At 36.1% G+C, this 17,268-nt stretch overlaps 1 protein-coding gene and 1 long non-coding RNA gene across 17 annotated transcripts in view; both read right to left on the reverse strand.

Moving 5' to 3' along the window:
* The window catches only part of LOC105476707 (zinc finger CCCH-type containing 12B), a 433,900-nt gene that overhangs the window by 150,254 nt on the left and 266,378 nt on the right, over positions 1 to 17,268 (reverse strand). The window lies entirely within an intron of this gene.
* Positions 1,907 to 17,268, reverse strand: part of LOC139360847 (uncharacterized) — a 44,373-nt gene continuing 29,011 nt past the window's right edge. Inside the window, exon 2 of the long non-coding RNA XR_011618387.1 lies at positions 1,907 to 16,937. This is a non-coding gene — a long non-coding RNA (uncharacterized lncRNA). The remainder of the gene's footprint in view (positions 16,938 to 17,268) is intronic.

Raw genomic sequence — 17,268 nt, forward strand, 5'->3', positions numbered from 1 at the left:
AGGAATTTATCTATCTCTGCAAGGTTTCTAGTTTGTGCATGTAAAGGTGTTCATAGTAACCTTACATAATCTTTTGTATTTCTGTGTTTTTAGTGGTAATTTCTCTCATTTCATTTCTAACGTAGCTTATTTGGATCTTCTCTATTCTTTTCTTAGTTAATATCACTAATGTTCTCCTAATTTTGTTTATCTTTTCAAAGAACCAGCTTTTTGTTTTATTTATCTTTTGTCCTTTTTTTGTTTCAATTTCATTTAGTTCTGCTCTGATATGTGTTATTACTCTTCTTCTGTTGGGTTTGGATTTGGTTTGTTCCCATTTCTCTAGTCCCTTGTGGTGTGACCTTATTAGATTGTCTATTTGTGTTCTTTCAGACCTTTTGAGATGGGCATTCAATGCTCTGAACATTCCTTTTAGAACTGCTTTTCCTGTATTCCAGAGGTTTTGATAAGTTGTGTCACTATTAGTGTTCAGTTCAAATAATTTTTTAATTTCCATCTTGATTTTATTGTTGACCCAATAATCACTCAGTAGCAGGTTATTTAACTTACATGTATTTGCATGGTTTTTAAGGTTCATTTTGGAGTTGATTTCCAATTTTATTCCACTGTAGTCTGAGAGTACTTAATATAATTTCAATTTTCTTAAAATTTATTCCACTGTAGTCTGAGAATACTTAATATCATTTCAATTTTCTGAAATTTACTGAGACTTGTTTTGTGGCCTAACCTATGATCTATCTTGGAGAAATTTTCATGTGCTGATGAATAGAATGTATATTCTGCAGTTTTTTGGTAGAATGTTCTGTAAATATCAGTTAAGTCCATTTTTTTCTAGGATATAGGTTAAGTTCATTGTTTCTTTGTTGACTTTCTGTCTTTATGAACTGTCTAGTGCTGTCAGTGGAGTACTGAAGTCCCCCATTATCATTGTGTTCCTGTCTATCTCATTTCTTAGGTCTAGTACTTACAGTTTTGTAGATTTGAAAGCTCCAGTGTTAGTTGCATATATATTTAGGATTGTGATATTTTCTTGTTGGACAAGTCCTTTTATCATCATATAATGTCCCTCTTTGTTCTTGTTAACTGTTATTGCTTTAAAGTCTGTTTTCTCTGATATAAAAATAGCTACTCCTGCTCGCTTTTGGTGTCCATTGGCATGGAATATCTTTTCCCACCCCTTTGCCTTAAGTTTATGTGAGTCCTTATGTTTTAGGTGAGTCTCCTGAAGATAGCAGATAGTTGGTGAATTCTTCTCCATTCCTCCATTCTGTTTCTTTTAGGTGGAGCATTTAGGGCATTCAACGTTAGTATTGAGAAGTGAGTTACTATTCTATTCATTGTTTTAGTTGTTGCCTGAATACCTTGTTCTTTTTTGTCATTATGTTATTGTTTTATAGGTCCTGTAAGATCTATGCCTTTAGGAGGTCCTATTTTGATGTATTTCAAGGATTTGTTCCAAGATTTAGAGCTCCTTTTATCACTTCTCGTAGTGTTGGCTTGGTAGTGCATTCTTTCAGCATTTGTTTTCTGAAAAGGATATATCTTTATTTATGTAGCTTAGTTTTGCTGAATACAAAATTCTTGGCTGATAATTTTCTTGTTTAAAGTTGCTAAAAATAGGACCTCAATGTTTTCTAGATTTCAAATTTTTTGCTGAGAAATCTGCTGCTCATCTGATAGGTTTTCCTTTATAGGTTACATGATGCTTTCACTTCATGGCTCTTAAGATTCTTTCCTTCATCTTGACTTTAGAGAATCTCATGATTATGTGGCTAGTTGATGATCTTTTGGCAATAGATTTCCTGGGTGTTCTTTGAGCTTCTTGTACCTAGATGTCTAGATCTCTAGCAATGCCTGGGAAGATTTCTTCAACTATTCCCTCAAATATGTTTTCCAAACTGTTACATTTATCTTTTTTTTTTTTTTTTTTTTTTTTTTGCTTGGGAACACCAATTATTCTTAGGTTTGGTCACTCAACATAATTTCAAACTTCTTGGAGGCCTTGTTCATTTTTAAAATTCTTTGTTCTTTCTTTCTTGGATTGGGTAAATTCAAAAGCCTTGTCTTCAGACTCTGATGTTTATTCTTCTACTTGTTTGATTCTATTGCAGAGACTTTCCAGTGTATTTTGCATTTCCCTAAGTGTGTCCTTGATTTCCAGAATTTGTGATTATTTTTTATTTATGCTATGTATTTCTCAGGAAATTTTTCTGTTCATTTCCTGTATCTTTTTTTATTTCTTTAAGTTGGTATTCACCTTTCTCTGGTCTGTTCTTGAGTAGCTTAATACTTGACATTCTGAATTCTTTTTCTGGCAATTCAGAAATTTATTCTTGGTTTGGATCCATTGCTGGTAATCTCTTGGGGTATGTTGAAGACATTTATTTTGTCACATTGCCAGAATTGCTTCTCTGGTTTCTTCTCATTCGGGTACACTACGTCAGAGCGAAGATCTGGGGCTCAAGAGCTATTGTTCAGATTTTTTTTTATCCCAAGGTGTGATCCCTTGATGTGGTGCTCTTTCCCCGCCCCTAGGTTTGAAGTTTCCTGAGAACTGAACTGCAGTGATTGTTATTTCTTTTTTGGGTGTAGCCACCCAGCAGAGCTACCAGACTCCAGGGTGGTACTGAGGAGTATATGGAAAGAGTCCTGTGGTGTGATCCATCTTCTGGTTTCTCAGCTGTTGATACCATCACTTGCTTTTTCTCTGTTTATTGAGATGATCATGTAATTTCTCTTGAGAATTCTTCTTTGACTTATGATTTACAGGAATGTTGCTTAATGTCAAAGTATTTGAATGATGTTCCAGCTATCTTTCTGTTATTGTATTGTAGTTTTTGAGACAGGGTCTTGCTGTGTTGCCCATGCTTGAGTGCAGTGGCACAGTCATGGCTCATTGCAGTTTTGACTGTTCAGGTTTAAGTTATCCTCCCGCCTCAGCCTCCTGAGTATCTAAGACCGCAGGCAAGTACCATTATGCCCAGCTAATTTTTTATTATCTGTAGAGACAAAGTCTTGCTATGTTTCCCAGGCTCGTCTCAAACTCCTGGGCTCAAGTGATCCTCCTGCCTTGGCCTCTGAAAGTTCTTGGATAACAGGAATAAGCCACCATGCCTGGCCTCTTTCCATTACTGATTTCCAGTTAATCTCAATAGTAAACTGAGAACATATATTGTATGCTTAAAAAAAAAAAAAACTTCTATTTTAAGTTCAGAGGTACATGTGCAGGTTTGTTACATAGGTAAATGTGAGCCAGAGTAGTTTGCTTGTTGTACAGATCATCCCATCACCCAGGTATTCAGCTCAGCATCCATTAGATGCTCTCTCTCTTCCAACCTTCCACCCTCCAGTAAACCCCAGTGTATGTTGTTTCCCTCTATGTATTCATGTGTTCTCATCATTTAGCTCCCACTTACAGTGAGAACATGCCGTATTTGGTTTTCCTTTCCTGTGTTAGTTTGCTAAGTATTATGGCCTCCAGCTCCATCCATGTCCCTGCAGAGGACATTATCTCATTCTTTTTTGCATGCCATTTATTCTCTTAAACTATTTAATGTGTTTTATAGCCCAGAATGTGATTTTTCTTGAATTTTCCATGTGAAATGAAGAATTGTGTTCTGTTGTGACTAGTAGTCCATAGATGTTAATTACATCGAACTGATTGATTTTGAGTTCAGTTAAATTATGTCTTTACTGATTTCTGCCTCATCTTTCCATTTCTAATATAAAACTTTTAAAGTCTTCATAAGTAATAGCAGATTCATCTGTTTCTTCTTGTATTTCTCATAAGTTGTCACCTCACACATTTTGACATACATAGTTTCATACATATTGAGGATTGTTATGTCTTTAGGGAATTAATCCCTTCATCATTATGTAATGCTCCCTTTTATCCCTGATAATTTCCCTTACTGTAAAATCTGCTATGTCTGAAATTAACACAAGTACTCTAATGTTCTTTTAGTTAGTGTTAGCATTGCGTGTATTTCTCCATCTGTTGTTTAAAAACTATTATTTTGGCAAAAATACTTAACTTGAAATATACCCTTTAACAAATTTTAAAGTATACCATACAGTATTAACTATAGGCACAGTGTTGTAGATATCTAGAATTTAATTATCATCACTAACTAAAAAATTATACCCATAGGATAACAACTACCCATTCTCACCAGCACCCACTCCTTAGCAACCAGAATTTTACACTCTGTTTTATGTGTTTCAATATTTTACATGCCTTATATAAGTAGAATCATGTAGTAATCATCATTCTGTGACTGAACTATTTCACTTGGAATAATTTCCTCAAGGTTCATTTATGTTGTCACATATGGCAGCATTCCTACTTTTTAAAGATTGAATAATATTCCAGTGTGTGTATATACTACATTTTGTTTATCTATACATCCACTGATGAACATTTAAAAGTTTCCACATCTTGGTATTTTCAATAGTAGTGCAAGTCACATGATAGTGAAAATATCCCATTAAGATATCTACATGTATTTAAGGCATAGTGATCAAGTCAGGGTATTTAGCATGTCCATCACGAAAATCAAATACATTTTTTATAGTCATTCTACTCTGCTATCAAACATTGAATTTATTCCTTTTATCTTTGTTTGTACCCTTTAACACACATCTCTTCACCCTTCCATATCCCCCAATTCCCCTTTCCAGTCTCCATTATGTATTTTCCACACTCTACCTCTTTGTGTTCAAATTTTTTAGCTCCTACATATAAGTGAGAATATGTGGCATTTGTCTTTTTGTGCCTGGCTTATTTCACTTAAGATGATGACCTCCAGTTCCACCCATGTTGCTGCAAATGAGGTGATTTCATTATTTTTTTATGGATAAAACTATTCCATTGTATATATGTATATTGTCTTTGCCCATTCATCCATTGAGGAATACCTGGGTTGAATCCATATCTTTGGTATTGTGAATAGTGCTCCAATTAACATATGAGTGCAGGTATTTCTTTGATATATTGATATCTTTTCCTTTGGGTAGATACCCAGTAGTAGGATGGCTTAAGTGAATGGTAATTCTACATTTAGGTTTTGTTTATTTATTTACTTTTTTGGGAAGTCTCAACACTGTTTTCCATAGTGTTTGTAACAGTTTACATTCCCTCCAACAGTATATAAGCAATTCGTTTTCCCCACAACTTTGCCAAAATGTGTTTTGTTTTTGTTTTGTATTTTTTAAATAGAGCCACTCTGCCTGGCATACGATGACATCTTACTGGGTTTGATATTCATTTTTCTGGTGATTAGTGATGTTCAGCATTTTTCATAAACCTGTTAGCCATTTGCATATCACCTTTTAAGAAATATCTATTCATGCTCTTTGCCCACATTTAATGGGATTATTTGTGTTTTCCTGTTGATTTGTTTAGTTCATTTTATATTCTGGATATTGGTCCCCTGTCAGATAAATAGTTTGGAAATATTTTTCTGCCATTCAACAGGTTATCTCTTCACTCTGTTATTATTTTTTATTTTTTACTGCATAGAAGCTTTTTAGTTTAAGCCCCATTTCTCTATCTTTGCTTTTGTTGCCTATGCTCTTGAGGATGGATAACAAATCCCTTGCTTAGAACAATGTCCAGAAGAGTTTTATCTGTTTTCTTCTAATAGTATTATAGTTTTGTGTGTTATGTTTAAACTGGAGTACATTTTGGATTGATTTATGTACATAGTGAGAGACAGAAGTCAAGTTTCATTCTTCTGCATATGACTATCCCACATTCCCAGGACCATTTATTGAAGAGTGTCCTTTTTCCTAATGCAAATTCTTGTCAGCTTTGTCTAAGATTAGTTGACTGTATGACTTTATTTGTTGATTCTCTATTCTCTTCCACTTATCAGTCTCTATTTTCATACCAATACCATGCTGTTTTGGTTACTATAGCTTTTATATATATTATTAAATTAGATATTATGAATATAAAAATATTTATAATTATATAATATAAAATATATACATAATAATATATATCATGTACTCCCTGAACCTAAAATGAAATTTGAAATAATTTAAACATGTGCAGGTTTGTTAAATGGGTAAATTGCGTGTCACTGAGGCTTGGTTATGCATAATATCATCATCCAGGAAGTGGGTATAGTATCTGATACGTAGTTGTTCAACTCTCGCCCTTCTCTCACCTTGTAATATATTTTCAAGTTAGGTAATGTGATGCTTGCATTTTTGTTCACTTTTCTCAGGATTGCTTTGGCTATTTAGCCTGTGTTTGCGTTCCATGTGAATTTTTAAACAGTCTTTTTTCTAATTTTGTGAATAATGCCATTGGTATTTTGATTGGGATTACATTGAACTTGTAGATAGCTTGGGCAATATGGTCACTTTAATAACACTAACTTTTCTGACCCATAAACATGGGTTATTTTTTTTTATTTGATTATGTCATATTCAGTTTCTTTCATCTATATTTTGTAGTTTTCCTGGCACAGATATTTTACCTCTTATATTAAATTTATTAAGTATTTTTTTCGTTTTGTAGCTATTGTAAATGCGATTGTCTTTTGCATTTCTCAGCTAGAACATTTTTAATGTATAAAAATGCTAATGTTATTTGCATGTTGATTTTGTATCCTGTAACATTACTAAATTCATTTATTAAATCTAAGAGTTCTTTTGTGAAGTCTTCAGGATTTTCTAAATATAAGACCATATCACAAGCAAAGAGAGACAATTTGACTTTCTTTGTTCCAATTTGGATACTTTTTTTTTCCCTTGCCTGATTGCCCTAGCTAGGACTTCTAGTACTGTGCCGAATAGAAGTGATGAAAGTGGGCATCCTTGTCTTATTCGAGATGTAAGAAGAAAGACTTTCAACTTTTCCCCACTCAGTATCATGTTAGCTGTGGATTTATCATATATGGCATTTTGTTGAAATTTATTAAGTGCTTTTTCTGCATCTATTGAGACAGTCATATTGTTTTTTGTCCTTTGTCATGTGATGTATCACATTTATTCTTTTATACATGTTAAACCATAACTGCATCCCTTGCATAAATCCAATCTGATTTTGATGTATTATCTTTTTCATGAACTGTTTTATTTGGTCTGCTAGTATTTTACTCAGAATTTTAGCATCTTTGTTCATCAGGGATACTGGCCTGCAGTTTTCTTTTTTCTTGTGTCCTTGTCTGGTTTTTGCCTCAGGGTAATTGCTGGCCTTATTGAATTAGTTATGGAGAATTCCCTTCTCTTCACTTTTTTGAAATAGCTTCAGGAGGATTGGTATAAGTTCTTTGAACATTTGGTAGAATTAAGTGAATCCACCTGGTACTTGGCTTTTCTTTGTTGGAAGACATTTTATTACTAAGTAAATCTCAGTACTTGTGATTGATCTGTTCACGTTTTCGGTATCTTCCTGGTTAAATATTGGGAGGTTGTATGTTTCCAGGAATTTATCCATTTCCTCAAAGTTTGCAAAGTTGTTAGCATGTAGCTGTTCACAATAGTCTCTGGTGATATATATTTCAGTGGTATCAGCTGTAATGTCTCTTTTCCACTTCTGATTTTGCTTATTAGGTTCTTATCTTGGTTAGTCTAGCTAGTGGATTGTGAATTTTGTTTATCTTTTTGAAGAACCAACTTTTTGCTTCATTGCTACTTTGTATTTTTTAGACATCATTAATTCTGCTCTGACAGTTATTATTTCTTTTCTTCTGCTAATTTTGATTAGGTTTTGTCTGGTTCCTTGAAGTGCATTGTTGCATTGTTAATTTGCATCTTCATTTCTATCTTCGTTTCTTTCTCGACTCAATAGTTATACTCAAGCACATTTAATTTCCATGTGCTTGTATAGCTTACCAATTTCCTCTTGGTATGAATTTCCAGTTTTATTCCATTGTGGTCTGAAAAGATATTTGATACAATTGCAAATTTTCAAAATATACTGAGAGTTGTTTTGTGCTCCAAGATATAATCTACCCTAAAGAATGTTCCATGTGCTGATAAACATGAAGTATATTCTGCAGTTGTTGAATAGAATGATCTGTAAATGTTTGTTAGGTCCACTTGGCCAAAACCCCAGTTAAAATATGATTTTTTTCTTATTGATGTTCTGTCTAGATAATCTGTCTAATTCTGGAAGTGGGGTGTTAGAGTCCCACACTATTATTGTGTTGCAGTTAATCTCTCTAGATCTAGTAATATTTGCTTTATGAATCTGAGTGCACCGGTGTTGGGTACTTATATATTTAAAATTGTTACATCCTCTTGCTTGATTGATTCATTTATCATTATACAATGATTCTGTTGGTTTTGTTTACTGTTGTGACTTAAAATTTGTTTTACCTGGTATGAATATAACTACAACAGCTTGCTTTGGGTTTTCATTTGCATGGGATATCTTTTTCCATCTCTTTACTTTCATGTGTGTATACATGTGTGTTTGCTGGTAAGGACAGTTTTTTGTGAGCAGCATATTATTGAATCATGTTGTAAAAAATATATATTTTATACATATATACACCTAATGTATAGAATACATATGTATATGCATTTGTTTCTTATAAATGCTTTATTTTTCCTTCATTGCTGAAGAATATATGTATATGTTATATACACACACATCCAGACATTCTGTATTTTTTTCTCAACTTTTATTTTAGGTTCAAAGGGTACATGTGCAGGTTTGTTACATGGGTAAATTGTGCATCACTGATATTTACTATATAAATGATCCTATCACCCAGGTAGTAAGCACTTGATAGGTAGTTTTTTCAACCCTTCCTCCCCTCCAACCTCCCCACTCTCATATTCTCCAGTGTCTGTTGTTCCCATCTTTATGTGTACCCAATGTTTAGCTCCCAATAATCAGTGAGAACATATGGTATTTGGTTTTCTGTTTCTGTGTTACTTTACTTAAGAGAATGGCTTCCAGCTGCATCCATGTTGCTGCAAAGCACACAGTTTCATTGTTTTTATGGCCACATAGTATTCCATGGTTTATGTGTACCACACTTTATCCAGTCCACTGTTGATAGGCATCTAGGTTGATTCCATGTCTTTGCTATTGTGAATATTCATAGGTTAAACATATGATATGTCTTTTTGGTAGAATGATGTATTTTTCTTTGGGCACGTAACAAGTAATGGGATTTCTGGATTGAATGGTAGTTCTGTTTTAAGTTCTTTGAGGAATCTCCAAACTGCTTTCCATAGTGGCTTTTAAAAGGAAAATTGAACCCATTTACATTCAAGGTTGTTATTAATATGTGAGGCTTTGTTTCTGTCATATTCTTAATATTTTTGGTTGTTTTCTATATTCTGTGTTCCTTTCTTTTTGTCTTACTGTCATTGTGGATTGGTAAATTTCCATAGTGGTATCATTTGGGTCCTTTTTGTTCTTCCTTTGCTTGCTTGCTTTCCTAATGAATTTTATACTTCATGTGATTGCATAATGGTGAATGCTGTCGTATCGCTTCTAGGTTTAAGACTCCCTTGAACATTTGTTGTAGTACTAGCATAGTGGTAACAAATTTGCTCAGCATTTGTTACTTGGAAATGCTTTATTTTTCTTTTGTTTCTGAAAAATAATTTTGCTGCTGGGTGGTAGTATTTTTTTGTCAGCACTTTGAATATATCATCCCATTATCTTCTGGCCTATAAGGTCTCTGCTGAGAAATCCACTGTTAGTCTGATGGGGTTTACTTTTTAGGTGACTAGACACTTTTACCTTGCTGTTTTTAGAATTTTCTTTTTAAACTTTGACTTTAGACTGCTTGATTACTATATGGTGTGGGGAAGACCTTTCTGCACTTGAAGTTCTATGCCTGGGGTTCATTGAGGCTCCAGTATCTGAATGTCTAAATCTCTTGCTAGAAGGCATGAGAATGATATCATGGACTTTGGGCACTCAAGGGAAAGGGTGGGAGAAGGATAAGGGATAAAAGACTATACATTAGGTACTGTGTATATTACTCAAGTGATGGGTGTACCAAAATCTCAGAAATCACTGTTAAAGAACTTGTCTTTGTAACCAAACACCACCTGTTTCTCCAAAACTATTGAAATAATAATAATAATAAATCTCTTGCTAGATGGGAAGTTTTCTTCTATTATTTTATTAAATAGGTTTTCTAATCCTTTCTTTGTTTCTTTGACCTTGGGGATACCAATAATTTGCAAATTTGGTCACTGTATGTTTTACCAAAACGCATGAAAGATTTGCTCATTCCTTTTCATTTATTTTTATCTAATTGGATTATTTTGAAAGTCCTTCAAGTTCTAAGATTCTTTCTTCTACATGGTTTTATCCATTATTGCAGCTTTCAAATATAGTTTTTATTTCTTTCAACGAGTTCTTCAGTTTCATAATTTCTGTTTGGTTCTTTTAAAAAATATCTGTCTCTAGGAAATTTCTTTTCTTTTCTTTCTTTTTTTTTTTTTTTTGAGGTGGAGTTTCACTCTTTCTGTTTAGGCTAGAGTGCAATGGCACAATCTCAGCTCACTGCAAACTCTTCCTCCTCAGTTCAAGTGATTCTCCTGCCTCAGCCTCCCGAGTAGATGGGATTACAGGCATATGCCACCACGCCCAGCTAATTTTGTATTTTTAGTAGAGACAGGGTTTCACCATGTTGGCCAGGCTGTTCTGGAACTTCTAACCTCAGGTGATCCACCCGCCTCAGCCTCCCAAAGTGCTGAGATTACAGGCATGAGCCACCGTGCCTGGCCTTTTGTCTCTGGTAAATTTCTTGTTCATGTCCTGAATTGTTTTTCTGTTTTCTTTGTACTGTTTTTCAGAATTCCCTCTATCTCACTGAGATTTTTAAAAACTAGTCTTTGAAATTCTTTATCTGGGATTTCAAAAATTTCTTCTGATTAAGATCTATTATTGGAGAATTATTACGTTCCTTGGAAGGTTTCTTATTTCCTTGCTTTTTCATAGTTTTTTTTTTGTGTGTGTGTCCTTACATTGATATCTGTACATCTGGTATAATCGTCACTTCCTATTTTTGAATTTACTTTCATAGAGGAAGACTATCATGAAGATGTATCTATGGTAATGGCTGGGTTGGGTACTTTGTCTTTGATTCTAGGTGCAAATAATAGCATACTCTCTGTATAATTTATTTGGCTGTAAGATAAAAAGTGCACATTCCCCTCACTCCTCAGTCCAGCTGGGGATCGATCCCCCATCCTGGTTGAAAAAGCCCACACTCAGCTCAGAACCAAGTCCAAGTAGTAACTCGAACACCACTCACATCCTTGTATCAAATATCAGCAGCACAGTGCTCAATTATTGACACTGGGCACTGCCATCCAGGCTTCATCCACTTCCTGACCCTTGCTGTAGGATTGCTCCCAGTTTGCTCTCCATCCTAGTAGCAACAGCCCAAGTTTCCACAATGCTTCAGTCCCAGTGCCACTGGGTATCATGACAGTGTACAGTTGCCACTGGCTACTTCTGAAAATGGCACCTTTCTTTAGTGGCTTAGGTGTCAGAAAGGGTGTGGAATCTAGTGCTAGCTCCTTTCCTGGAGAAGTTCTGTCCCAAGGCCTCCCAGCAGCCTCCAATGTTAGTTTCAGGGTTTGCACTCATGCCTTGCTCACTTTCAAGCCTCAGATATGAGAGCACTTCCAGATCATTTCCCTGTCCCATTTGTGATAGCCCAGGTTTCTATAATACTGTAGTAGTGGTGCTGAGGGGTCCCAGGAATCTGTGTAGTTTGCCAGAGGCAAGTTTACAAAATGGTTCCTTGCTTAGCCACTTAGGTCTCAGAATGGGTATGAAACCCAGTATGAATCCCCTCCATAGAGCAGTTCCCTCCCATGGTCTCCCAAACGCTTCCTAAGTTAGTTTCAGGAGTTGGGAAAGACAAGGGGTTCTCCTGAGGCCAATAATACATAATTCCACGGTTCAGATGTGGGCCACTCAAAGTCTCTTTATCACTTCCTTGCATTAGGAAGACAGTCCTGGCTTCTAGCCAATCCCATTCAGAAAGGCCTCCTCTCTCCCTAATTCCCTTCTTTTGGCATAACCTGTCACTTCTTTGTTAAATTCCAGCATTCTATTTTGGATAACGTACTCAAGTGTGACTGTCTATACACTACTCTGGTTCTTCTAAGTGAAGAAGGCAGGCATGAAATGCTTCTAGTCAGTCATCTTGAATTCCCCTCTCTCATTGTAGTTTGATTTGCACTTCCCTGATGATTAGTAATGTTGAACATTTTTTCATATATCTTTTGGTCATTTGTATGTGTTCTTTGGAGAAATGTCTATTCAAGTCTTTTACTCATTTTAAACTAGGTTATTTTATTTTTTCTATTGAGTTACAGGAGTTTGTTATGTGTTTTGAATATTAACCTTTTATCACACATATGGTTTGCAATTATTTCCTTCCCATTACACAAGTAGCTTTTTTACTTTGTTAACTGTTTCCTTTACTGTGCAGAGATTTTTGATTTCATGCAATCCCACTTGTCTATTTTGACTTTTTGCTGTGCTTTTGGTATCACATCCAAGAAATAATTACTAAAACCAATGACATTAGCTTTCCCCCTATATTTAGTTCTAGGAATTTCAGTTTCACGTCTTATGCTTAAGTCATTAGCCCATTTTGAGTTGACTTTTGTGTATAGTGAAAGATAAAAGTTAAGTCATTTTCTACGTGTGGATATCCAATTTTAGTAATACATGTGGAGCAGTTTTCACAATACCATTTGTTGAAGAGATTATCTCCCCATTGTGTACTCTTGTCACCCTTGGTTAATACAAATTGAGTATATATGCATGCATTGACTTCTGGGCTTTCTAGTCTGTTCTAATGGTGCAAATATCTTTTTCTCAGTACCATACTATTTCGATTATTGTAGTTTTGGAACATATTTTAAAACCAGAAGGTGTGAGGCCTCCAGCTTTGGTCTCCTTTTATTTTCTTTCTTTCATTCTTTTTGAGACGGAATTTCACTGTTTTTGCCCAGGCTGGAGTGCAAAGGCGTAATCGTGGCTCAGAGTTATTCTCTTGCCTCAGTTTCCTGAGTAACTGAGACTACAGGCGTGTGCCACCATGCCCAGCTAATATTTGTATTTTTAGTAGAGACGGGGTTTCTCCATGTTGGTCAGGCTGGTCTCAAACTCCTGACCTCAGGTGATCCACCTGCCTTGGCCTCACAAAGTGCTGGGATTACAGGCATGGTGGCACACGCCTGTAGTCTACTGCACCCAGCCTCCAACTTTGTTCGTATTGCTGAAATTGCTTTGGTGATTTGAAGTGCCTGGTGTCCACATGAGTTTTATTATAATTTTTGTATTACTGTAAAAAATGCCATTGTGATTTTGATAGGAGTTACATTGTATCTGAAAAATGCTTTGGGTAAACACTATTAAATCTTCCAGGGCATGAACATAGGATATTTTTACACTTACTTATGTTCTTAATTTCTTTCATTAATGTTTTGTGTTTTCTTAGGATAGAAATCTTTCACCTCCTTAGTTATGTTTATTCTTGTGGATTTTTTTTTGATGCTTTTGTAAAGAGGATTTTCATTAATTTTCTTTTCATACAGTCTATTTTTTAGTATACAGAATCAAAACTGTTTTCATGTCGACCCTTTATCCTGCAATTTTACTGAATTGATTTATTTCTTCTAATGGATTTTTTGTATGAAACCTTTAAGGTTTTCTACATATAAGATCATATCAGTTCCAAAAAGAGATAATTTATTTTATTTTTTATTATGATTATAATTTAAGTTTTAGGGTACATGTCCACAATGTGCAGGTTACATATGTATACATGTGCCATGTTGGTTTGCTCTAACCATTAACTCATCATTTATATTAAGTATTTCTCCTAATGCTATCCCTCCCCTCTCCCCCCACCCCATGACAGGCCCTGGTGTGTGATGTTCCCTGCCCTGTGTCCAAGTGTTTTCATTGTTCAATTTCCCTGTCTATGAGTGAGAACATGTGGTGTTTGGTTTTCTGTCCTTGCAATAGTTTGCTCAGAGTGATCGTTTCCAGCTTCATCCATGTTGCTACAAAGGACATGAACTCATCCTTTTTTATGGCTGCATATTATTCCATGGTGTACATGTGCCAAATTTCCTTAATCCAGTCAATCATTGGTGGATCCCATTTATCTATTTTGGCTTTTGTTGCCATTGCTTTTGGTGTTTTATTCATGAAGTCCTTGCCTATGCTGATGTCCTGAATGGTATTGCCTAAGTTTTCTTCTAGGTATTCATGGTTTTAGGTCTAACGTTTAAGTCTTTAATCCATCTTGAATTAGTTTTTATATATAAGGTGTAAGGAAGGAATCCAGTTTCAGCTTTCTACATATGGCTAACCAGTTTTCCCAGCACCATTTATTAAATATGGAATCCTTTCCCCGTTGTTTGTTTTTGTCAGGTTTGTCAAAGATCAGATGGCTGGGCCGGGCGCGGTGGCTCAAGCCTGTAATCCCAGCACTTTGGGAGGCCGAGACGGGCGGATCATGAGGTCAGGAGATCGAGACCATCCTGGCTAACACGGTGAAACCCCGTCTCTACTAAAAATACAAGAAAATTAGCCGGGCGAGGTGGCGGGTGCCTGTAGTCCCAGCTACTCGGGAGGCTGAGGCAGGAGAATGGCATGAACCCGGGGGAGCGGAGCTTGCAGTGAGCCGAGATCACGCCACTGCACTCCAGCCTGGGGCACAGAGCAAGACTCCGTGTCAAAAAAAAAAAAAAAAAAAAAGATCAGATGGCTGTAAATGTGTAGTATTATTTCTGAGGGCTCTGTTCTGATCCATTGGTCTATATCTCTGTTTTGGTACCAGTACCATGCTGTTTTGGTTACTGTAGCCTTGTAGTATAGTTTGAAGTCAGGTAGCGTGATGCCTCCAGCTTTGTTCTTTCTGCTTAGGATTGTCTTGGCAATGCAGGCTTGTTTTTTGTTCCATATGAAGTTTAAAGTAGTTTCTTCCAATTCTGTGAAGAACGTAATTGGTAGCTTGATGGGGATAGCATAGAATCTATAAATTACCTTGGGCAGTACGGCAATTTTCACAATATTGATTCTTCCTATACATGAGCATGGAATGTTCTTCCATTGTTTGTGTCCTCTTTTATTTCATTGAGCTATGGTTTGTAGTTCTCCTTGAAGAGGTCCTTCACGTCCCTTTTAAGATGGGTTCCTAGGTATTTTATTCTCACTGAAGCTATTGTGAATGGGAGTTCACTCATGATTTGGCTCTCTGTTTGTCTGTTATTGTTGTATAGGAACACTTGTGATTTTTGCACATTGATTTTGTATCCTGAGACTTTGCTGAAATTGCTTATCAGCTTAAGGAGATTTTGGGCTGAGACCATGGGGCTTTCTAAATATACAATCATGTCATCTGCAAACAGGGACAATTTGACTTCTTTTCCTAATTGAATACCCTTGATTTCTTTCTCTTGCCTGATTGCGCTAGCCAGAACTTCTAACACTATGTTGAATAGGAGTGGTGAGAGAGGGCATCCCTGTCTTGTGCTAGTTTTCAAAGGGAGTGCTTCCAGTTTTTGCCCATTCAGTATGATATTGGGTGTGAGTTTATCATAAATAGCTCTTATTATTTTGAGATGTGTCCCATCAATACATAGTTTATTGAGAGTTTTTAGTGAAGGGCTATTGAATTTTGCCAAAGGCCTTTTTTCCATCTATTAAGATAATCATGTGGTTTTTGCATTTGGTTCTGTTTATGTGATGGATTACGTTTATTGATTTGCATATGTTGAACCAGTCTCGCATCGCAGGGATGAAGCCCACTTGATCTTGGTGGATACACTTTTCGATGTGATGCTGGATTCAGTTTGTGAGTATTTTATTGAGGATTTTTGCATCAATGTTCATCAGTGATATTGGTCCAAAATTCTCTTTTGTGTGTGTGTGTGTGTGTGTGTGTGTGTGTGTGTGTGTGTGTGTCTGTGTGTGTGTATCTGACAGGCTTTGGTATCAGGATGGTGCTGGTCTCATAAAATGAGTTAGGGGGGATTCCCTCTTTTTCTATTGATTGGAATAGTTTCAGAAGGAATGGTATCAGCACCTGTTTGTACCTCTGGTAGAATTCGGCTGTGTATCCATCAGGTCCTGGACTTTTTTTGGTTGGTAGACAATTAATTATTGCCTCAATTTCAGAGCCTATTATTGGTCTATTCAGCAATTCAACTTCTTCCTGGTTTAGTCTTGGGAGGGTGTAGGTGTCACGGAATTTATCAATTTCTTCTAGATATTCTAGTTTATTTGCATAGAGGTGTTTATATTCTCTGATGATAGTGTGTATTTCTGTGGGATTGGTGGTGATATCCCCTTTATCATTTTTTATTGGATCTATTTGATTCTTCTCTCTTTTGTTCTTTATTAGTCTTGCTAGTGGTCTATCAATTCTGTTGATCTTTTCAAAAAACCAGCTCCTGGATTCATTGCTTTTATGAAGGATTTTTTGTGTCTCAAAAAGAGATAATTTTTCTTCCTTTTTGACTTAGATGTCTTTTATTTTTCTACCTTGCCTTATTATTCTGGCTAGGACTTTCAGTACTGTTAAATTCAAGTGACATAACTGAAAATCCTTTCCATCTTTATGATTTTAGAGATTTCACTAAAATTTTTTGTTTTTGTTGTTTTTGCTTCCTCTCTCTCTCTCTCTCTCTCTCTCTCTCTTTCTTTCTTCTTTCTGATGAGATATTGCTGTGTTGCCAAGGCTCGCCTTGAACTACTGGCCTGAAGGAATCATCCCGCCTCACCTTCAAACACATTGAGATTACAAGTGTGAACCACTTTGCCTGGCTAAGATTTTGCTTTGTAAGTACTGAGCATAATACTAATTGTGGGCTTTTCATATACAGCCATTACTATGTTGAGTTAATTTCCTTCTGTGTTAAGAGTCTTTCTTTCTTTTTTATCATGAAAGAGTGTTGAATGTTCTCAAAACCTTATTTTTTATTTTTATTTTTATTTTTATTTTTTTTTTTTTGAGACGGAGTCTCGCTCTGTAGCCCAGGCTGGAGTGCAGTGGCCGGATCTCAGCTCACTGCAAGCTCCGCCTCCCGGGTTCACGCCATTCTCCGGCCTCAGCCTCCCGAGTAGCTGGGACTACAGGCGCCCGCCACCTCGCCCAGCTATTTTTTTGTATTTCTTAGTAGAGACGGGGTTTCACCGTGTTAGCCAGGATGGTCTCGATCTCCTGACCTCGTGATCCGCCCATCTCGGCCTCCCAAAGTGCTGGGATTACAGGCTTGAGCCACCGCGCCCGGCCTCAAAAC

The sequence above is a fragment of the Macaca nemestrina genome, chromosome X (genome assembly GCF_043159975.1).
Source record: "Macaca nemestrina isolate mMacNem1 chromosome X, mMacNem.hap1, whole genome shotgun sequence".
NCBI classification, from domain to species: domain Eukaryota; kingdom Metazoa; phylum Chordata; class Mammalia; order Primates; family Cercopithecidae; genus Macaca; species Macaca nemestrina.